We start from the raw sequence: 6,000 nt of genomic DNA, 5'->3' as shown, positions 1-6,000 counted from the left end.
ATTTCCAGTTGTTCTTCAAAGGTTTATATTATATTTCAGTGTCATCAGTAACTTTTGTAAAATGTTAATGAACAAATCCTCAAACAATACACAGAAGCAGTTTCATGACTAATCAAGGAATCTTCCCTTCTCATGCCACATCAGTTTAAGATGATAAACTATCTGAGTATTTTTAACACAAGGATCTGTACTTCTACTTAAGAATGTCCTTACTTTTGCCACCTCTGCCATCTCACCTTATATCTATCACTGTTCTTTGTCACACCAACCCTATGCATATCCTCCTCCACTGCATTCATGAACCTTTTTCTCTGGTCTTCTATGTCTTTTCCCTGGTCCTAATCAAAACCCTTTGTCCACTGTCTCTCCACTGCACGTCCATACAATATCTGCCTCAACTTTGTCTCCAAACTGCTCAGCCTGAACTTTAGCTCTATTTTCTATTTAATCGTGTTCAATCTTGTCCATTCTGCCTACTTGCAGTGAAAATCTTAACATCTTCAACTTTGTCACATTTAGCTCAGCCTTTTGCCTTTTTGTTAGTGCCACCATCTGTGACTATTTAACGAACTGTCCAAAGACCAGCTTGGCCAAACCATTTATCACAGCACGTAGAGGTTTTACCTTTTAAACCTTCCTTCACTCTTGCTGCCTGTTACTTTTGGGTTATTCACTTAGCCTAATTTATTCATTGAATGTTTGTGCTTTTCAGTTACAACTTTAAGTATGAAGGATTAACAGTTAGTCCTTGCTGTGGAAACAAAATTTTATGCCTATAATTGCAAGTTTTGTAGCTGCTCACTAGTATGGGGATTTATGTAAAAACAAAAGAGAGAGAGAGAGAGATACCAGAAAATGCAACCCAGTCACAGAATGACTTACCACACATCCCAGTACTAATTGAACAGTCTAGTCTGAGGTGAGGTTAAAAGACCCCTAAAATGTTATTTGTGATGTAAGTAGAATTTCAAAGGATGGAGGAACTCCCTGAGATTTGTTCATTTGATCTGTAAAAATTCACTAACAAGTAACTGTTGCGCCAATTCGTTCTTCTCTATCACTCTTGTGAGCCTTATAATCCTTATTATCTCTACTGCAAGTAGTGTCAAAACCGTGCTTTCACCTCAGCAGGTTGTTGAACTTAGACCCTCTTGCACAGTACAATCCAGCCTTTAATGTTCTGTCCATTAAATTTATATTTTATTGAAATAATAATAACTCGCCTTATAAATGAATATTTTTATGTGTGATTATGGAGAGTTTTTTTTTAATAGAACTGAAGTACTCACAGATTTTTACTTGTAATACATTGCAGTATACATAACATACAAAACTTACACTTTAGCTATAACTTTTAAATGTATTTGTAAAAAAAACAAAACAGTTTGTTATTATACGTTTTTAGACCCATGTGGCAGTGCAGTATACATCTAAACTCTGCAACATTATTATTAAACATTTTTTTACTGTGGAAACTTTAGTACTGAAGCTGGAGGAAATGTGGCACAAATTTGGAATATGCGTTCACAAAAAACACAAATGTTTATTTTAGTTGCGCACACACACACACACACACACACACACACACACACACACACACACACACTCACACACACACACTCACACACACACACACACACACGGAGATGAGTCTTTCACATGGAAACATAAGGTGTATTAGTGACTGTTTATTAAGAATTTTAGAGCCATCATCATTTTTTTTCTTATATGGCAATACAAATGGCAACCATATAGTAAAGCAGGCACTGTGGCAGACCTTTACTATACAAAAGCAGGGCAAGCAGCATGTTCAGTGTGTTGTAGTCCATGTTTGTTTGATCTTGACTCACATTTGTGTACTTAGAAGTATAGCATGCACACCCTACACACTGACTGTGCAACCAAAAATGAATAAATCATATTTTGGAATATTCTTGTCAAACTAAGTGTCTGCAAAATAATGTCAATTGCAAGTACTAGACACTTGCCTCTGGGGATTAAACTGAATAGATAAGAGTGAATGTGTTTTTATCTCACTGTGAAAAGAACAGGTGTAAATACAGTAAACACACTCATCCACTCATCACCCACATTCCATTTCCTTACATTATTTTGCCATATAGATGGGGGCTCAAGAGAAGCAGAGAGTTACTTTAGGTTTCATCACTTTTTATTCATATTTCATAGGTTTCACAGCAATGAAAATAACCACATCAGCATTCAAGCATTTTTTTATTTTTTATTTTTTTTTACTGATTTCAAGTACGCATACAAACACTTTGTGCTTTGTCAAGCATTTGGAGTTTTTTACAAAACTAGGATGGGAGATTTCAATGAAGCTTAACCTCTCTAGTTCTTACCATTTCATATTAAGAGTACAAGTCATTTGTTATAAAGGCAGTAGAAACTTTTCCACGTCTTTGCTGTCTTCGAGAACAGCACAGATGGTTGACTAGTTCTTTAACTTTAGTTTATTTCTTTAAATATCCCCTCATCGCCTTGTTTGTGACTTGTAATTGTAATTGATTGTTTCTGATTGTTTCAAAAATCAGTTTATAGTATGCTTAGATGAAGATGTTTTGGGTTTTACTTTTTTTTGTTTCATTTTTAAAGGACTTCATATACAGTCAGAGCAGAACTATTAACTACAAGCACAACCACTGTAAAAAAAATACTTGATGTAAAATTCATGACATATTCATGATATATTCTTGCCTTCTGTCTAAAAATAGCATGCTTTGCCTGTACTCTTTTAATCTTGTAAGCAATTGCTATTTTTCAAAGGAGTTAATTTGAAGTCCAAAACAAACTGTAAATAATGGATTACTGGAACTTTCTCCTTCTTAACTTACATGGTGTAATAACCTGTCAAGATTTTCCCAATTTATTTATTTATCCACTTGGTGACTGGGAGCTTTCCAGCATTTGTTTGGGTCTCAAAGCAAGTGTAAATAATCTCAAGTGTAAAAAATTAAGCAGACAACAACCAGTGATGCTGCTAGCCAAGGGCAAAGCATGTTGGCATATGCTGGATATAACTAATGCTTACATTACGTTGCTTAGATGGCTTCTTTCTTTGCTTATTTGTCGGTTTTATTGTATAAAAGCTTTGAAATGTCTCTTGCCGATTTCCACTAAGTTTTCTAATAAGTTGATAAGACTTCAGCATTCAACTTGCTGCTTCGGGCAAGCAATAAACACCAGTGATCCAGTGCCATACATCACCCAGGGGCATGCACAGTGTCTCAGCTGTATTTTAAAGCGAACCTTCTACAGATTATGAGTCCGAGACTCATCCACCTTGTATTTAAGTCTGACAATTAGTTTGTATCGTCCTGTCATTGCACCTTAATCATTTCCACTGATATAATATTAAGAGTACACATAAGCAAGAAAGTTTATATCTCCTTGAGAGTGTTTTGCACTCAGCTTTTTGAATGAGCTGCAATGCAATATCTTTGATCAGTCGCTTGAATTATTCAAAGAATGTTTAATTAATATTAAGAGGGATATTAAGTGTGTCAGTAAAACATCCTCTACATCATTACACCATCAACACCTTCCAAAACCTTTGATACAAGGCAGAACAGATCCATGCTTTAATGTTTAAGCTAAATTCTGACCCTATCATCTAAATGTTGAGCAGAAATAAAGACTCATTAGACCAGGAAATGTTTTACCAATATTTTACTTCCAAATTTGGGGAGCCAGTGCAAACTGCTGACTTCCTGTTCTTACCACTAACAGGAGTGGTACTTGGTGTCTTCTTCTGCTGATGTAACTTACTTGCTTCAGGGTTCGATGTATTACAAGTTGACATCCTCTTCTACATACCTTGGGTGTAATGAGTGGTTATTTGACTTCCTGTTGCCTTCGCATTAGCTCAAAGCAGTCTGATCATCCTCCTCTGACCTTTGGCATCTATAAGGCATTTTTCCCTCCAAGAGAAGTACCAGCTTATCTGAACTGGCACTCACTGGTTATTTTCTCTTTTTCTGACAATGATGGTTGTATGGGAAAATCTCAGTACATCAGAAGTTACTCAATAACAAACATGTCACAAGTTACTTAAATCACCTTGCTGCCATGTGATGATTGTTTGAACTTCAGCAGGTCATTTTGATAATACCTGCAACCCTAAATGCACTGAGTTGCTGCAATGTGATTGGCTGTTTATGTCAAGTCAACAGACTCAAGCGCAGACTATGGGATTAAGTTAAACAGTTTTTTATTTACAACACCAAGTCAGCTATATACAAAGTGAGAGGAATGGTCGGGGGCTCCAGGGATCCACGGGAAGAAAGGGGGATAGGTGCTCCACACTAGCTCGCTGATCCACGCTCCACTCATTCCAATATCCACACATTTGCTTTGATCTTGTGATCCAATTTGCTCTGCACTAACACGCCACGCCACACTGCCAAACACTCATGCTCAGGAATCAGGGATGAGGGTTACACGACGTGTCTACGAAATCTATGTACAAACAAACAAAGGATGAACAGAAACATAAAAACATTAGGAAAAGCACAAGAGATGCCGAGAGCTGCGCTACAACAGTCGTGGATCCAAACAACAGTCCAGCAACGAGAAGCCACCGCCTTAAGTAGTGGCCAAGGAAGGCTGGATAATATGCCACAGGTGCGTCACTACTGCAGGTGTGTGGGCTGCAATGAGCTCCGCCCAGGCAGAGCAAAGACAGGAGAGAGTGAGAGAGCGAGACCAGAAATCAAAACAAAAACACATGTTGCCTCACTGGGCAAGCCAGGCAGACGCAGGGACCGTGACAGTGTAGATGTTTGCATTGTGTAAAGCTAAAATGCTGTTCTTGAATCAAATGCATTATGTGGTTTTACATTTTCTTGCTAAGTTGTCAAGTTCACAGTCATTTGAGATTCGTTTTAAGCGTCCTCCTGTCTGTAGAATTTATGTTGTCATCTGCTATGTATACCAGATGATTCAATTCTAAAAGTATTAGTAATTGACTTAAGCTGTTACTCACTGAATGGTCTTTTAACTTTATTTGAAATAAATAACTCTCTTCAAAGTTCATTTTAATCCCATTTTTATCACATTATTCACCTGTCGTCAATTAAGCTAATTAACCTAATTACATATATGGTAATGTGCTAAATTTTTAACATATTTTTCCAGTCTTTTGTTGTCTCTCAGTTCCTTGAAAGCTAAATTGAAATTAAAATATTAAAATATTTTTCAAAAACAAAATAATTTGATATCAGTTAATGTGCTATCCTTGTGCTAAATTCAGTTAAATGTCAGAGGAAATTATTCAATTTTGGTTTTATTGATATGTTACACACAATTTTAACAAAAAAGAAAAATCTGTGGGTTTGCTTTCATACAAATTTTATCAAAGTAATAGAGTGTATTTATGAGTCATTTTCAGTTTTGATAATCAGGCTATTTTTTCAATTGCTTTTCCAATTCAGGGCTTCCTGGCTCCTCCTTGAATCGCTACCTTATCGTGGTGGAGGGGTTTGTGTGTCCCAGGGATCCCAAGGGCTATGTTGTCTGGGGGCTTTTGCCCCCTGGTAGGGTCTCCCATGGCAAATTGGCCCTGGGCGAGGGACCAGACAAAGAGCGATTCAGAAGACCCTTATGAAAAGGATACCCAGGGAACAGTTTACCCTGCCTGGGATAGGGTTACCGGGGCCCCGCCCTGGAGCCAGGCCCGGGGAGGGTGCCCGAGGGCGAGTGTCTGGTGGCCGGGCCTTAGTCCATGGGGCCCGGCCGGGCACAGCCCGAAGAAGAGACATGGGCCCATCCTCCTGCAGGCCCACCACCTGCAGGAGGCGCCATAGGGGTCGGGTGCATTGTGTGCTGGGTGGCGGCCAGGAGCGGAGGCCCTGGCGGACTGACTGCCAATAGGGACATGGAATGTCACCTCTCTGGTGGGGAAGGAGCCTGAGTTAGTGCGTGAGGCTGAGAGGTACCGGCTAGATATAGTCGGGCTCACCTCTACGCATGGCTTGGGCTCTG

This window comes from Mchenga conophoros, linkage group LG1 (genome assembly GCF_057382185.1).
Source record: "Mchenga conophoros isolate Kocher_MC1m ecotype Shallow Benthic linkage group LG1, M_conophoros_male_GT1.1, whole genome shotgun sequence".
Lineage (NCBI taxonomy): Eukaryota > Metazoa > Chordata > Actinopteri > Cichliformes > Cichlidae > Mchenga > Mchenga conophoros.
This window is presented reverse-complemented; position numbering follows the sequence as displayed.